Below are 18,032 nucleotides of genomic sequence, written 5' to 3' on the forward strand. Positions count from 1 at the left end.
GCTTTGGCAGTTAAGACCCTTGAAATACTTAATTTCAAAACATACTTCAGACGCTATCATCTCCTTGGCTGAAAGATACCACAACACATCGTTGTCCTAACAGTGCCTCTAGTAACAGAGCACGTAAAGCTGCCTGTAGTAGATTTCACATTGCCTGTAGATAATTTGTTTCACCAAGATCCAAAGGTAAGTTCCCAGACTAAAGCGTGAGACAACTTCTCTCACATTTCTGAGATCTTATCTATAATGAAATCCATCGCAACTGCTAACTCATTCACTGTCTCAGCTAACACAATTTCCTGCTCCAGTTCCTGGAGTTCAGTTCACAAAAATAATCCTCCTATCTTGTGTTTGGGTTTGTGTTCCCCAGTTTCTGTGTCTGTTGAGACCCAACTGATATTTATGTTATTTCCCCGCTTCCTGGGCTAATTTAAGAACTGTCACATTCGATCGCATAGTCTCTATTCCCTTGCAATTTCACACATTCCACCAGACACCTCCAAATTAAACTCCTGTTGTTAAATAACAACCAGCATTGAAAGAGGAGCTGTGAGGCAGCTACCTGTTATGCTACAGTTCACCCTCTGTTTTGCTCTGCTGTTTCCCAGAAGGTGTGAAGGAATTTCACTAGTCAGATATGATCCTCTGTCCTGCTTAGCCACCTCTTTCACTGGAGCCATACTTCAGGGCGATGCTTTTGCAGTTGTAGCTCCCCTTAGTGATTGCATTGACTTTAGCATCTGTACTGTTGTTTAGTTCCTTTAATCCTTTTTGCAGTCCTCTTAGTACCCCTTTTTCCTGGAAAGCCTTGTCGTATGTGGCAACCTGATTGACATTTACTTCACCCATTTGTCTTGATCATAGAATCATAGAACAGTTTGGGTTGGAAGGGACCTTTAAATGTCATCTAGTCCAACTCCCCTGCAGTGAGCAGGGACATCTTCAACCAGATCAGGTTGCTCAGAGCCCCGTCCAGCCTGACCTTGAATGTTTCCAGGGATGGGGCATCTACCACCTCTCTGGGCAACCTGTTCCAGTGTTTCACCACCCTCATTGTAAAAAATTTCTTCTGTATATCTAGTCTAAACCTACACTCCTTTAGTTTAAAACCATTACCTCTTGTCCTATCACAACAGGCCCTGCTAAAAATTTTGTCCCCATCTTCCTTGTAGGCCCCCTTTAAGTACTGAAATGCTGCCATAAGGTCTCCCCGGAGCCTTCTCTCCTCCAGGCTGAACAACCCCAACTGTCTCAGCCTGTCTTCAGAGGAAAGGTGTTCCATCCTTCCGATCATTTTTGTGGCAATCCTCTGGACTCGCTCCAACAGGTCCATGTCTTTCCCGTGCTGAGGGGTCCAGAAGTGGTGGGGTCTCACCAGAGCAGAGGAGAGGGGGAGAATCCCCTCCCTCGACCTGCTGGCCACGCTTCTCTTGATGCAGCCCAGGATACAGTTGGTCTTCCGGGCTGCGAGCATACATTGCTGGCTCATGTCCAGCTTTTCATCCACCAGTACCCCCAAGTCCTTCTCCTCAGGGCTGCTCTCAATCCACCCATTGCCCAGCCTGTATTTGTGCTTGGGATTGCCCTGACCCATGTGCAGGAGCTTGCACTTGGCCTTGTTGAACCTCATGAGGTTCACACAGGCCCACTTCTCAAGCTTGTCCAGGTCCCTCTGGATGGCATCCCATCCTTCAGGCGTGTCAACCGTACCACCCATCTTGGTGTCATCTGCCAACATGCTGAGGGTCCACTTCATCCCACTGTCTATGTCATCAATGAAGATATTAAACAGTGCTGGTTCCGGTACAGACCCGAGGGACACCACTTGCCACCAATCCCCATCTGGACATTGAGCTGTTGACCACTACCTTCTGGATGCGACCAGCCAACCAGTTCCTCATCCACCAAACAGTCCACCCATCAACTCCATATCTTTCCAATTTAGAGAGAAGGATGTTGTGGGGGACCGTGTCAAAGACCTTACAGAAGTCCAGGTAGATGACATCCATAGCTCTTCCCTTGTCCACTGATGTAGTCACTCCATCATAGAAGGCCACTAGGTTGTGCTTTCTTCAGGACTTCTTCAGGCTGTATCAGTGCATCCTCACGCCGTTCTCTCTCCCTCTCTGGTCCTTTTCACCTATTGCAGCTGCACAGATAAAAGGTGCTACAGAAAAAAAACAGCGAGAACTTCACTCAGATATCTCTTGAAGGATGACATGCTGGGATTTGTGGTGGAGGCTGTGCTTTTCCTCTCCCTTTGGAACAGAAAAAAAAAAAACAAACAAACCACACCTTACATGCTTCTAACAAGTATCTTAAGTCAAGAATGACAGTTATTTATAATAACAATATTTAAAAAAAAAACAAACAAACCAAACAACAAAAAACCCCAAACAACAAAGATCTATGAAAGACTTCAGATTCCACTGAAACAGAAATCTGAAAAAATATGGCAAATTTTGCTAGGACGTTAATACAGGCCGGAAATCCTGGAATTTGTGGCTCCCACAGGCTTCCCTACATTGTCACTTGCAAACTCACAAAGTGAAACTAGCTACAATTTTAACTACATTTTACTCTGCAGCTTGTAAATGCATTCATCACAAGAAGTAACTGAGTTGGAAGGTGAGAAATTCTCTTTCCTATGGTACTCTACTGTGGTCTTCAGTAGTATGGATCAAGATATTAGCTCCCTCTGCTTAAGGGAAGAGTAGAAGTAATCCTTTGTAACAGTGTGGCTCGCAAGGGTTATTTACTTACTGCTGAATGACTTCCCATTGCAGATACACCAGGAAGTTTTCGACATTACTGAGCTTTCCACTACAGTGACGGCTACTCTGATTTATCACTGGGGCAAGACTGAGGATGCAAAAAAATCAAAGGCTGTGCAAAGTGTGATTAGATTAATGATGACAGGCCCCACCTGGAAACTGAGAGCTTGTTTTGTGAAGGATGTAAGAGGAAAAAAAAACCTGCAACACTTTGGGTAGAAACCTCACAAGAGAACACACACAGGGGGACATTTGGAAGCTGCAACCCCAGCAGTGGAAGTGAGCACCCACACTGCAATGACAGAAACAAGAGCGTCCTCAGAAGGCTTTTCGTGGAAGTGCTCATTTCTTCTTGCTCAGGTTTTGCTGGAAGGGAAGGTGTGAAATTAGACCCTCTTACAAACTGAAAGTACTTTCTGATCATCTTGCTTTTCATATAGTATGTGATAGCCAAATCTGGAAACCTGTTTCTCAAAGCTGCACAGCAAAACGCTGGTTCAGAGATGCTGACGTGAATTGGAGACCATCAACATTATTTCCAACAGAACCAGACAACTGCTCAGTAATTTAACTTTCAGTTGTTACTGGTTTGGGACTCAGTGACCAGAGCTGCTGAAGGTATTTTTTGCTTTAATGAACAATATTTACATTAAAAAAATACCCAAACCCAGAGGTTTTTTTCTCCTGCTCTCTTGCTGTTGCTGAAATATGTGAAGAAACAGACTTTTTTTTTTTTTGTGAATGTTTCCAATTTGCTGAACTACCCATTGAAAAAATGTTCAAAGGGAGAGGTTCTAGCTTGGCTTTGTGAAGACTTTCAGACAGTTCGTTAGACTATTCCCAATGCTCTCAAGCATCTAGTTTTCTTACCAACACTTGTGTCTAAGGGAGCAGAGAGTGCTTTTTTTCATCACGGTTTTTCTTTTACTCTTTGGAAGCTGTGTGCTAAGGAAAGTCGCATAGTATGCGACATAAAAAAGACTCAAACCATTTACAGATCAATACAGCCCAGTCTTATTGTGCACTTCCATTCTATTTCTGAACTCTCACACGTTGCTTTATCCAAATTTGTGCTCTAGGTTACTTCTGTTCTGCCCCTTTTAACTAGCTGGTGAAGTACAGTAGCAACAGCTGCTGGCACCAGAAGAGAAAAGAGCCAACTTCAGAAGGCCAGATCGGTTTTGTTCTAGAAAGTACAAGGAAGGTACTAGAAAGTATGCTTTCTAGGTTAAAAAGTGAAAGAAAAACCCCAAACTTCATGGGGGTATAGATTTTTGTATTCGTGTAGCTGAAGAAGACAGTCCTGTATGGTCTCATTTTGTAACTGTGTAAAATGCAATATTGGGAACTTGCACCAGGAATGCCCACACAAATACCAGATTATTCCTATGTAAAAAAAGGAAAAAGGCAAGACATGCAAGTAGGCTGTGTTTTCAGTTCTGAGCTTCTAAGCTGGAGAAATATACAGAGGTAACTCAGAGAAATAGCCTTTTATAAAAAGAGTAGAGGTGTCTAATAAATTGCTTTCTTCCACATTTTCCACTACAGAGTTCACTGAGACATTAGAAAGACTGGTCAAGTGCATTTCTATTTTGCTGAAAGGCTTATCATCTTTTTGCAAATACCTCAGGCTGTCTGCTTAATCCAGTTCCTGGACTTCTGGCATTCAGTCTGCAACAAATGTCTCTGATATATAGCTTCCTAAGAATGGTTACTCTGATTGCCTCCTCCGACTCTTTCACTTTCACTACCTGCCAAAACCTTTTACCTCAAATTCCTATCTCTTCAGTTCTCTGAGGCAACGCGATAGAATAAGTGGGCTTAGTGTTATTCCTCCAGTGGAGAGGTATGTAGCTCTCTGAACCGATGGTCTTTTTTCCTTCATATCTGCAACCAGTCCTGACTTTAACTATCCCATTTTGTTCACAAAATATCGTTTTATAACATGTAGACATACCATATGCAGAAATTATTGCACCGCAGACATATTGTGCTCTATCAAACCATCCTTCATCCTTATACACTGAGCAACTGAAGATAATTCCATCTATACTTAGCTAACTTACCATATTAAAAATAATGTGCTTCAAGGTACTACAACATTGATCATGACAGCAATTGGATTATTTCTCTGTGTTATGGAATGACACATAAAAAATGAGCAAGCCAGATCTTGTCTGTTGTAGTTTTGGAACTTAAGAGAAGTAAATTTCAAGTACAGTGATTTTACTATAAAATATCCTTGGTAATCCCATTTTAAACAGAGTGCTCACTGAAAAGGTCACTTACACATATATCCATTAAACTCCTCCCACAAAACAGAATCAACGAACGTTCCTGCCACTTTATGCAATGTCAATAAATACTTCCAAAATATATCCAGACCTTGCAAAAATCCTCCCCCACATCTGTTTCCAATCATCACTTCATAATTCAGGGTACGTCTCCCATTCCGGAAACCATTTGGACTTCATATAAAAAGATAAGCCTTCCTCCTGTCTGGCCCAGATGTAGTTTATACCAAAGATTAATCAAATGCTATCCTAATTTATATAATGAATAAGGCAGATCAGTAGGTTTTTCAGACTCAAGGATCAGTGTTTTTTGGAAAGTAAGAATAACTAAATCAGGCAATCAGCAGACGCTTTGCCAGATTTTAGGAGGAGCAGATGGAATGAACACTTTCAAAATCTTGCCCATGACATTCACCTCTAGTGAGCTTTTGCTCCTGCTGACAGATGATAGTAGCTTGATCTTCCTGAAAGAAATGCTTTAACAGCCCTTTCCCCTTCCCTCAAATCTGCTTTGGTTTCCTACTGCTAACGGTTTCTGGTCCCTCTAGAAGTTACAACCCTAGGCTCCCTCCCATTCAATACCTGTCATGAAATACCTATACTTCTGTTCCCTACTCTTTTCTTCTTTCACATTCATCTTCCTACAGTCTTCCTTCCTTTACATCACCATAAAGACCTTTTCTCCCCATGTTGCTTCCCCATCTCTCAGCGAAATGTCACCATCCAGTTCCCTGTAAAGCAAGAAACTTACTGTATGTGACTCTACTTGAGGCCGAAATTGTGTGATTCCTAAACCATGTTTCACATTATTTTCTTCAACCAGCATTGTTCCCCACCAAACACCCCTGTTTAGCATTGAACACTGCAGTTGGAGTGATGTGCAACTTCTTGCTACTTTAATTACTTTTTTCTTTTCTGAAAGCAGAGCTTACAAACCCTGCCTGTAAACCAGGACCCTGTTGTATCAAGCTCAACAGACACAGAACAAAGCAAGCCAGAAAAGATGGTCCTTGTCTCTCTCTACTAAATAGCCAACACACAAATCCCAGTTTTGGTGCTGGCTCATTCAGCTTTGCCTCAGGGATATTTGCACCGTGGTGCGTCACAGTGCAGCTGTGCCCTAAGTAAACTTTGAAAGACCGTTGTACAGACTTGTGACAGGCAGACATAATAGAGAGACATAAACCACTTGAAAAGCCTTAACCGTCAAGCAAAAGAAGAGTTTGTTAAGGGCAATGTTTGAAAGAGAAATAATTTAATCCAAAAAAGGCTCCGGATAAAATTTCTGGCAGTGGGATACACCAGCATGGAAATCACCCTCCAAGGACAGCAACAAACCCCTCCTCTTTCAGAATTTTAAGGCTCACGTAGACTGGACACAGAGCAGAATCCAGGGAACAACATTAGATGCCATGAAAGGCTTACTCCGCTGCTAAATTCAGTGACAGAGAAATGAGCTGAAAGCTCCAGTGTTACTAAGGTACCTCTTATTCACAGCTCAACTGTCTTTTACGTTTACATTCATTACAGGATGCTGACATGGTATTTTCTTCTGTACTCTGATATGGATTTTAAGCTGAAAAACACTAGTAAAGAGATTGAATTACTGGCACAGATACATTAATTGGTTATTTGATATTATCATATCCTACGTTCATCACAGAAATAATTAAAATTATTTCCCTTCCCTCAAAAAGGCAGAGAAGCGACAGGCAGATTGGAAATTGCCTCCGAACCCCACAGAGACATTAGTGACCCAGGCATTCGCCTCAGCAGTGCAGCAAGTCATGTGGCTGGCGCATGCTCCTGAGCAGCCAAGTCTTCAATAAAGATAAAAGCATGACTAATTGCAGTCTTCCTTCTCAGGTGCCATGGCAGTAGGCATTAGCCAGACTGAGCTCAAAGCATTAGAATAACTAGCCGGAGTCGGTAGTGGGCCAGCATTTGTCTGCTGTGATGACTTGGCTGGGCTGGAGCTGCATGGTCAAAAGCCACCTCTAAAACTGTCCTCTGTAGATGTTCATTCCAAATAGTGAGGTTGAGTCCCAAGGGTGAATGCAGGGTAAAAAGTAAAGACCAAGAAGTTAAGACAAAGGAAGATTTGGGACATCTCTCCTCGTAACCCTTTTGCTTAGCTAGGGGAAGGCCACAGGACAGAATTATCCTATCCCATGGAAGAAGTTAAAAAGGCATGAGCTGCAGCTACTGCTGACATTTGGTCAGGAGAGGTACTGGAGTGAGCAGCTGCAATTTGAGCTGAAACTCTTTCCTTCTCCAGTTCTTTTCAGTGATATTATATGCAACGTCACGTTAAGGTCAGATAAAGGACATGTTAGTAATGTCCTGGCCAGTGAAAAACACAAGTTAACTATTAAATTATGTTTATTTACTTACTGTTTTATAAAAAGAGTTTCCCTTTGAAAGTCCATTTGAGGAACCTGTGAGACTGAGAACAATATTTGGACACAGCTCTGAATAGTTAATGGAAATTCTCTGTGCTCTGTCTGAAACCAGTTGTGGTTCCCTTTTAGCACATTAGTTGAATGTATACACTGGGAATATTTTACTTTGTTTTATGTTATTGCAATTTGCAAAACTTACACTAATAGCCCAATTTCATGCAATTATCTGAATGCAAAACATTGTTCAGTTGAATTCCCATAGCCTAATCCTACTAGTTCCCTTGGCTGTCTCACTTTCAATTATGAACCAAGGTCTGCACATCAGATGAAATGCTGCTATTGTAAAAAAGGATCCTTTCTTTAAAAGTTATTTTCAGTGGTCTTCTGCTATACAGGCTGTTTTTATTGTCTGCAACCAAAGGCACTTTAAGGAAATCTGATTTTAACATCACAGGCCTGCAATACATATACTTTAGCTAGAGCAGTTTGTTGTGTTATTGTGGTAATAACCCAGTTATGTTTGCACCATAATTGTACCTCTAAATGTCTCTTGAGCTGCACATATGGGGCAAAGTGTGGCTTTATGAATACACAGGGGAAGGGGAAGAAAAGAGGAAGGCCATACAGAGAATTACATCCTTTTTTCCTTCCATGTATAACACAGCTAACACAGTTTTGGAAGGCTGGCGATGGATGATGTTAACACTACATTAATGTCAACTTAGTGTTCAAGTCTGAGTATTCAGAAATCATAAGGCTGGCTAAGGGATCATACATGTCTGGTTTTGTATTTGCTTTTCCCTTTTGGGAGCCTTTACAGTTTGCGTCTTCAAGTTATACTCCACAATCTAGGAAAAAAAATTGAGCTTTTTTTCTTTTTAAGTAAAGTCCAAGTTTTTATTAAATCACATGACTCCAGGATCTAGGACTTAAAGAAAAATACTGAAGAAATTGAGACTTACAAGAGTCAGTGACAATGTGCCAAGTTCCCCAAATCAAGGTAATGGACTAACCTAGCCAACTGACCTGCCTTTCTGGAAGGAAGCATATTTTGTACGTCTTGAAAAATGTGGATAATGTCATACTGTGGAGTGTACTTCCTTGAAGCTTCAGAAGGCTTGACTCCAGCTCTAATACATCCCTCTTTCCGTTCCTCTGAAATACCTATCCTGCATTTCCTCATTTGTGCTCAATGTACTGCATCCTTGATTGCTGACCTCTCCCTTTTGGTAGGAGGAAATCATTCCTACATCCACTTTGGAAAGAACTTGCATTCCTTGACTCAACCAGGACAAACATAATAGATCCTTTTTAACTGAAGTTACATGCATACATTTCTTTGAAACTCAGTCTCTAAGCATCATTCCTTTGTTGTGAATGGAAAGAAATAATATGCATTTCATGATAAGATAGGGCAGACATCAACCTCTGGCCTTGCCTGGCTCTCTCCTTTGTCGATAGAGGAAGGCTTCAATAACTAGGTCATTTCTTGTAGATCGATAATGTTAGATGAAATGAATCCCAACCTTGATGTCACATTTTGGGTACCCATGAATCAAAAGAATAAAATTAAATTCCTTTTTCATTTTTGCTGCCTTAAATATCTTCCATCTTTTTTGCCCTAAAGGAACAGCTGCCTCTCCAGGCAGTGAAATTTCTGTTCCTTATAAAAGCTACACATTTAGCTGACATCATTATTCAGGTCTCCAAATGACCGTCATCAATGAAAAGGTACTGGAGACATGATATTTTGGATATTAAAGGGTGAAAAATAAGCAGAAAAAGAGGGAAAAAAACAAGTAAGATTTTAAACAGGAGTGCGATAAAGAACAAACTCACTGTTTTTAGCTTCGCATTTCACCTTTTACGTACTAATGATATAGCCGCACACCCAGATTACACACACACAGATACCCTGTTACTAATTACCTTTATGGAATACTTCAGACAGTAAGGCAAGATTCTCCCATCTTATTTTGGCTGGCATGCTTTATAGTAGCCCCTTCTCATTGAACCTGCAAACATGGCCATTCTGGCACCTTATTTACATGGTATTTTATTTGTGAATATTAGTGCTAGCCCAGAAGCAAGTCTTCGGGAACACAAATTTCATTTTGTGCTATATGCCAGCCGTCTCCATCACAGACACCAAAGAGTAAAAAATATATCTTGGCTCCCTAAGGATCCTTTCATTTTCTTCATCTGCTTTGTTATAGCTGCCACAGTCGCATGCTCCTTGCAGAGGATCAGACAGACACATGTAACATCTCTACTCACTTGTACAGGCAATCACTCACAAAGCTGGTTTCCTATCATTAAGCTACTCTGAGAAGTAACTGATAGCAATGCAGGCCTTGGCAATTATTTAACATCATGAACAGACAGAAATAAGTGGACTGGCTGCCTTGATGCTGCAGTACTTTTTTCTCACATGACTGTCTGGAAATTCTGCTGCCCTGAATCTCTGGTTTCTAGTGAATGTATAGTAATGCACCAGCCTCTTGCGCAGGGATTCCTTTCACAGGCATGGTATGGTATATTATGCTTTCCAGCATTTATGTGTTACATGTACTGCTGGCACAAAAGTTTACATTAGAACTGGCAAGGTTATTAATTACAATTCTGATTTAACCTTCCTATGTCTTTTATATCTTTGCAACACCCATTTTTATATGTATGAATGCATATATATGCATGGACACATACATTTATAAATACACAAGCATTTGATGCTCTACTTTTTAGAGCAGAAATCAATACTAGCTGCCAAGCGGCTCCCCAGAATGCGTGGCCATGAAACCCTGCATTAACAAACACCGCTACATGGGACATACGGAAGAAAAAAGAAGAATGTTCAAATGAAGGCATATTTCCATTTCACACTTGCAAAGCACTATATAAACAGAAAATTAGAAGGGATCAAAATCCACATTCTTAGTGCTCTTAAAGTTGTGTATCACATATTATATTTCATTACACATTTTTTAAAAGGCTCCACCTACTCTCTGGGACTAGAAATCTTTTAATAGCATGAAGTTAGTCAATCTTTCTTCATTAATATTCATATATATGCCCCAGTTCTTACATTTAAATCCACTAATGAAGATTCACTGCTGCTGCAGCTGAACACTGTGCAGGACTGGGACCCTTTTGTGCTGGCAGCCCCCGTGGAGCACTGAACTGCGTGGTGGGCAAACGGCATTCATTAAACAGCAGCCGCTTCGCCTGCTTTCTGCTCCCTTAACCCTTCTGCTAATTCCTTGAACATCTTCTGTGCACCCTCAATTGAGGGGGCATGTGTTTCCATTGCAGCGATGAGAGTGATAGGCAGGGACTTGTAATGCGCGTCATCTGTGTTGCAAAAGACATTTTAATAATCTTTGTCAAGTTATTCAATCTCTTCATCTTTTGCATTATAAAATGTTCTCCATTTTGTGGAAGGGAGACAATAGTGCTTCTCTTCTTTCCAAGGACTTCTTACAACCATACAGCTTCTGGCTTCCATTTAGCACTAACTTGATCTCTTTATGCAGCACCACACTGTGATGTGTAAACTTAGCCTGAAACAGAGTCTGAAGGCAGAAGAGACCATTATGATCATCTAGTCTGGCTTCCTCTAAGATTTTTCTCAGGGATTCCTGCATGAGGCTCAACGGTTTCAGTTGCCAAGGAAACAATTCTCAATCTTTTCCATCCCTCACCATCCCTATCCCTCCTTTCCATTTTGTCATTTCTTGCTACAATAAAAAATCCTGTCAAATGTCCTAGTCCCTAGCTCTAGCATCCTCACCTCCACCCCAAAGAAAGAATGGGAAAGGTTGACAAGGATCCTTGGCCGGGAGTTCAGCCTGAAGCTTACCTCTTATCCTTGGATTCTGTGCTGCAGGTGCGTGACCCTTTGAAAATGATCCTCTCAGCTGCAGATAGCTTATCAAATGCTGTATTGTTTGACTAACACAAGACATATTATTTTTTAAATTACACAGCAGTGTACCTCTTGTTATATTTTTGGTATCTTTCCTTTCACCACAGCCTTAGCTCCACTACAGCCTCATGCAGAAATGCTTTGGAAAAAACATACTTTATGGTAACATGCAGCTGAAGAGCAAAAGCAATAATGAGGAAAAGAAAGGAAGATGCAAGGAGATGGAAAACTGTGTAGGAGGAAGTTAGAAGACAAAAACCCTGCATCAACTAGAGAATAAATTAGATGTAGTCAGAGCCAGAGATAAAATTCTGGAGCCTCAGGAGGTTAAACTCAGGTACCTTCAGGCAAGTTACAGGAGATCTGCATGGTTCCTTAAGGTCTAAAGAGTCCCACCTGTATAACTCGTAGCTTCTGACAGTTTGCACTGATTTTATGCCCTTAAATACAACTCTAATCAGGGTGACTGTTTGAAGGACAGAGGGGTGTCTCACCAATGTAATTTGGAAGGTAATGCCCTCATCCCTGGAATTATATCAGTCTAATCAGTTCCTCAGTGTGCACAAGAGGGAGGATGAACACACCAACTGCAGGGTGAGAAAGAAGAGCCAAGTACTCACAAAAAGCTTACGGGGAAGAGGGCTGCCATTCGGCATGTTTTGATAATTCACCACTTGGGGTAATCTTCCCTCTTTTATAAGTAACCTAATAATAGCTTGCATAAAGGAAAGCAGACTTACCTTGCAAACCTCAGGAATATCAGATGATCAAAGAAAAGTCAGGGATATGTAGAAACCAAAACATTCCTCAGGGTAAGTTCCTAAGGAGGGAGAAACAAGGTAGACCCCATTAGTAAGACAATTCCTGCTTATGGTCAGGGAGTGATGCTTCAGCCCTTCCTCTTCTGGACACTCATTTTTGGAGTCTGCTGAGGTTTTTTTGCTCTGCGTGTGTGTGAGAGACATAGCAGGATGGCCAAACTGTGCATGTATACACAGAAATGTTATGTCATACATATACCACCATGGAAACACTCAGCGCATGTCCATTAGATCTGGCACCAGAGCCACTGTGCCTCTGCTGGGACCTCCATGGGCCCATGCCTCCGGACAGGCCTGTGGCATTGCTCATGATAAGGCTGGGAAATCTGGATCTTTTGGCCATTTGTGTCCATTTGTTTAAGATGCTGCATCTAAACATAGCCCAGCAGGGTGCATGGATACTGAAATCCCTGATACTTTTTATGCAGAAAACATTTGCTGATGGTTTAGGGTAGTTGTAACAAAAGTAGTAGGATAAATCTATGTGTGAAAAACAATGGAGAAAACAAGTTATTTTTATGAATGTCAACAATATCTCAGTTTTCCTGTTGGCTATTTTCCTGCCAGGCTGTACAGAAGGTTAGAGGGAAGCAAATAGGAAGAAAACAGTGACAACATACTAATACTCTTTCAAATACCACAGAACTATTAAAGAAGTGTCAGAGAATATTTACCCACATACCTTCAGGCAGGCGAGTGTTAATTTCTCCTAAGTCCAGGGAGAATAAAGAAGACACTGAACTGCTGAAAACCACAGCTAGACAAAGAGGAATGGATGAACAGCAGTGCTGGGATGAGTCAGAAAAAGCCAGCCTCTAAGAGAGTTGGTTTTGGCACTTGACCTCAAACAGGTGTGTTTATGCTCAGTGGAAACTGTTGAAACAACCGTGTTTTCTGGTAAGACTTATGTACATATGCTCTTTCTTTGTTTCATCTCATGTATCATCTTTTGATTTTCTTCCTTTGGCTGAAGAAACATCTTTTCTTTCATAAAAGATATTCTTGAGCCCCCTGGATCAGCTGCGGGCCTGAAGTGTGTTGGGTCAGTGCGGTGCAGAGCAGGGACTGCTGGCTTCTCTATTCACATGCCGAGTGCTGGATGCAGCTACCCTGGAGAAGACTATGTGGAGGGAAAAAACCATCCCTGACTGGCAGTGACATGAGATGACTTAGCGTGCCGGCTGCCTCACAAGCCTGTGCTTCCTCCCCTCGGCAGCGGTACACAAGTGTGAGAACTCATTATTGCCAGATGAGAAAAGCAACAACAGCTCCAAAACAAATACAAAAAAAACCCCAAACAAAATAACCAAGAAAAAAACCCCAACAAACAGGTAAACCTGAGAAGGGTACTGTCACTTGACCCTACTGTTCCTCCCGCCGGGGTGTACTGCACAGTTCCCAGGCAACTGCTCCCCTGCTGCCTGCCCTGCCAGGCTGATGGCAGGGAAGAGGGTATCAGTTTGCACAAGGAGAGTGATCCCACTCTGCGCAGAAACAGCACAATCTTCCCTTACGGCAGACCCAAGCATATTAATCGAGCAAATGGCACCAGGAGGCAGAACCTGAAGGTCATCTCTTCTGCTGTCCGCACGGGCTTTAAACTACTCAACTCCCGTTCACGCTATAGGACAGCTTGGCAGTGGGGTGCAGGCAGCAGTGTCCTCTCCACAGTGCTGGCTGGAGATGTACGGAGGAGGAAAAGGCTCTCTGCTGCTTAGGAAGCTTGAGAAGGAGTCGGGGAGGGCCCTGATCATGGAGGTCTGGTGTCCTGGAGAGCCTCTGCCACTTGCCTCTGGATCCAAGACAGACTCTTTTTGCCCTCAGGATCAAAAATAGTGCATTTTACCAAATCTCTTCTAAGATCTTGAATGTTTCAGACTCGTCAATGCCATCCACTAAGCTAAAACTTCCCCATGTACTCTTACTCACATCTTCCACCTTTCCAAGATGAAGTAGCCCTTTGCTATCAGAGCATGCCCAATCACTCTGCCTGACTGTCTTCATCACTGTCTTCTGTCCTGCCAGTCATTGCCAGCCCCTCCTGTTATCACTAGTGAATTCGTGTTCATTTAGGTCATAGATTAAGTTGTTACATTAATGGATTCAGTGGCTTCCAGCACCTCCCTAATCTCCATGAGCCTCTCCTGGACTCCTCACTGGCTCTTTGAGGTCTCTCAGTTGGCCTCCTCTCATTGCTGTTCACTCAAGCTGTATTATTGATACTGCACAGTGTTCATTTTTAGACTCAAAATGCAGTGCACTACTGACTCATACGCCCAACACAGTTTCATGTACATTATCACTATGCAATTACCTTTGTCAACCAAATATATAGTGTCATCAAAGCACAAAAATCAGATTTGTTTGACAAGTTTGCTTATAGTTACCGTAAAGCTATGTCACTGGCATTAATCGTATTCTTTCCCTTAATTCTTTCTCGACTGAATCCCATACAAGCTTTCCTTTATTTTCCCTGGAAGTGAGCTAAGCCTACCCAGCCTGCAGTTACTGGGCTCATTCTCTGGCGCAAAATTAATACTAGTCTTTTGCTGTGCTCTGTGCCTTTATTGTGTCCTGACCCCACCTTTCGCTGACTGTCTCTGCCCTGACCTCCTTTACAAAATAGCACATCCTCTTTTGCTCCTGGAGAGGCTTAGGGGAAGGGTTTGAGGCTTCTTCCCTTCCCTTGCAGAATACTGTGGAGCTACTGCATGTATGAAACTGGGTTCTGGGAGGGGAGAGGGCAAGAGAGAGGGCTGTGGGGATCTGCATGCCCAGGGTACCACCTCGGTACATCCACCACGTGCTAGTCTGTCCCACAGAGACAGCCCCTGGTCACAAGACAGACGAGACTGCTTGAGAGACGAGGGACAAGTGAGGAGGACAGAGCCGGAGAGCTCTCCTGCCCCTGCTTACACTTCTGCTAACCTTTGTCCAAAAGGTTTGACAGTACTGCCACTATTGATGATACCATAATATCATCCTTTCAGTTGTTATCAGCAGCAAGATTCAAATGATATCATTTCTTCTTACCTGTGGGTCTACTCTAAAGCCTGCTGGAGTCTTTTCATTAGCATCAATTTGCATCAGATCAGAGTTTATGATCGCATTTCCCTGGAGGTATAAAAGATGCGTCACACTCATTCTCTTCCTTTGTGGGATGCCTAGCATGATCTGAGGGTCTCCTCTGCAGGAGAGCAGTAGCAGTTGCATTTGCTTCTCCAGAGGAGGAACAGGGCTTCCTTCCACTCGCCAGGCCCCTTCCACGCAGAGTGCAGTTTTGGAGCCACTGGTGGGTCTCCTGCCCACCAAGCAAGATTCTCTGATTGCAGGATTCCCTGGAGAATTAAAAAAGATTTTTCCCACACGTCCTTAAGGAAATCAGTGTTTACTCACCAGGAAACAGCCTCAAGATCATACAGCTGTCCTGCTAGGGTAACCTGTCATATAAGCCTGTATAAAGAGCATATGCCAGGCCACAGAGAGCACAGGAAAAACACACGTTGCACTGTACAGAGGGTTGATGCAGCAGAATCGGTTTCAGAGAGAATCATAGAATCATAGGATCGTTTAGGTTGGAAAGGACCTTTAAGATCATCGAGTTCAGTCGTTAACCTAGCACTGCCAAGTCCACCACTAAACCATGTCCCTAAACACCACATATACACGTCTTTTAAATACCTCCAGGGATGGTGACTCCACCACTTCCCTGGGCAGCCTGTTCCAATGCGTGACAACCCTTTTGGCAAAGAAATTTTTCCTGATATCCAATCTAAAGATTATCATTATTGTATTCAGCAACGTACTTCAAGTGCCCTTTGCTGAGGACGCCTATTAATAAATGGATACAGAGGCCATAATAAACTAAAGAACAACTGCTTCACAGTTCAGAGAGTAAATATAGTGCCCTGGGCAAGCAAGCGAGATGGCTCACTAACAGAGCTCAGTACAGACCAGTTAGGACCATTGATAACTGCTTATCGCAAAGAGGAAAATCAGGATGGTGGGAGAAAATAAAGAAAAGAAGGAGGAAGAAAAGTGAGAGAGGAGGCAGCCACAGAAAACTGTGCTTTATAGTAAGTGTGTGCATTGCCCTGTGACCCTGTCTGCCTATAGTTAGAGGGCAAGGAGAAACATACCCTATTAAAAATCTCTTAAAAAACCAGATCCTTCCTCTGTAACCTCCGCTTGTAGTGAAGTAAGGTCATAAATGAGAAATGTGGTTCAGGAAAATTTTCTTAAAGTTTTCATTAAACATAAGGAGTAATAAAACATTATGAAAGGAACCCAAGCATTGTTTCTGTTATAAACCGCAGGCGGTTTACTTCTCAGAGATTGCTTATCAGTTATACTTTTCCACAGAGCAGGTCATTGGCTTCTCGAGCATCTGCACATAGCTCAAAACCTTGGAGTATTTCTTAGTGAAAGCCCTGTCTCCTTTGAAAACTCTGAAAGCGGTAATGAGGAAAGACAAAACAGACACCCTTCTCCTCTCAGTTTTCTTCTCACGGGGCTAAAATCAGACTGCTGCCTTTGCAGCTGAGGTGAAATATCTTGGAGGGGTGAAAGAAAATCCCAATCTAAACAGCCCCTCACCTTCCTGAGAAGTGATATTCTTCATCTTCTTTACTGTAGCCAGGAGCCTCTGGAGAGCAATGGGTTTAAGAAGCCAGGGGACTCCCATTTTTGTTCAAAGGAAGGGCAACTGAGCTGGATGAATGGGCCCCCGTGACCTTTTGCCATCCAGATTTTGCGTTCAAGTAGCTCCATCAATTTGTTGGGAATCTTGCAATCAATGGTTCCAGCACTGGATGTGTCGGAGCTGCTAACATTTGATATCCAACCGAGGTATTATAAAATCCTCTGTGCAGGCACAGCGCTGTTCCTTGTGATCAAAGGCGAGCCCTGTGATCAAAGGTATGTGTTGGACGATCTTTGACTCCTAGAGAAAAGCACTGGTGAGTGCTGAATGAATATTCTGCTTACTTTTGCTTTACCTCTAGTACCAACTATTTTTTTTAACCTGAAATCTTTGAGTACTTTTTTGTAATTGTCCCTACGTTCTGCGAATTCTTCTGCTACCTCTGTTTCAAAGCGCCTGAATTACAATGCCTCTCACAAGGTTTCCCAGCTCTACCAGGTCTGGCTGAGATGGAGTTAATTTTCTTCACAGCAGCCCACATAGTGTTGTGTTTTGGATTTGTGTCCAAAACAGTGCTGATAATGCACCAGTGTTTTAAGCTGTTGCTGAGCAGTGCTTGCCCAGGGTCAAGGCTCTCACCGTTTCTCCCTCTGCCCCCGCAGCGAGTAGGCTGGGGGTGAGCAGGAGGCTGGGGTGGGACAGCTGGGACAGCTGACCCAAACTGACCAAAAAGGATATTGCATACAATATAACGTCATATTCAGCAATAAAAACTGGTGGGAAGGGGGAGATTCCAAAGCTGCTGTTGCTCAGGGACTGGCTGAGCATTGGTCTGCGGGTGGGAGTTGGTGAGCGATTGCCCTTGCATCACTTGTAGGTTTTCTTCTTTACTTATTAAACTGTCTTAATCTCAACCCAGCCTTCCTTCACACCCATAGATTTGAATATTTCTGCCGTGCTCAGCACTTCAAAACGTCATCTAGCCCCCGACCTGCGTTATTCCATACGGATGTACAGCATCCAGCCCACCGGCCACGACTAACTTTTCAGTGCCACCTAATTGCAGTTCAATAGCAGGAATAAGACAGGATTTTAAAATCCCTTCACTTCTTGGTATTGATAGCGTGTACCGTGCACTCACCTGGGGGAGCCGAGCCGAGCCGAGCCGAGGCGA

At 42.8% G+C, this 18,032-nt stretch overlaps 1 long non-coding RNA gene across 1 annotated transcript; it reads right to left on the bottom strand.

The window, feature by feature from the left end:
• Positions 1-4,901: 4,901 nt before the first annotated feature.
• LOC128143500 (uncharacterized) lies at positions 4,902-17,069 on the bottom strand. The gene is made up of 3 exons (XR_008235769.1): positions 16,813-17,069; positions 12,136-12,215; positions 4,902-11,042 (listed from the first exon to the last, which is right to left on the bottom strand). It is a non-coding gene; the product is annotated as an uncharacterized LOC128143500 (long non-coding RNA).
• Positions 17,070-18,032: the final 963 nt, after the last annotated feature.

The sequence above is a fragment of the Harpia harpyja genome, chromosome 6 (assembly GCF_026419915.1).
Source record: "Harpia harpyja isolate bHarHar1 chromosome 6, bHarHar1 primary haplotype, whole genome shotgun sequence".
Lineage (NCBI taxonomy): Eukaryota > Metazoa > Chordata > Aves > Accipitriformes > Accipitridae > Harpia > Harpia harpyja.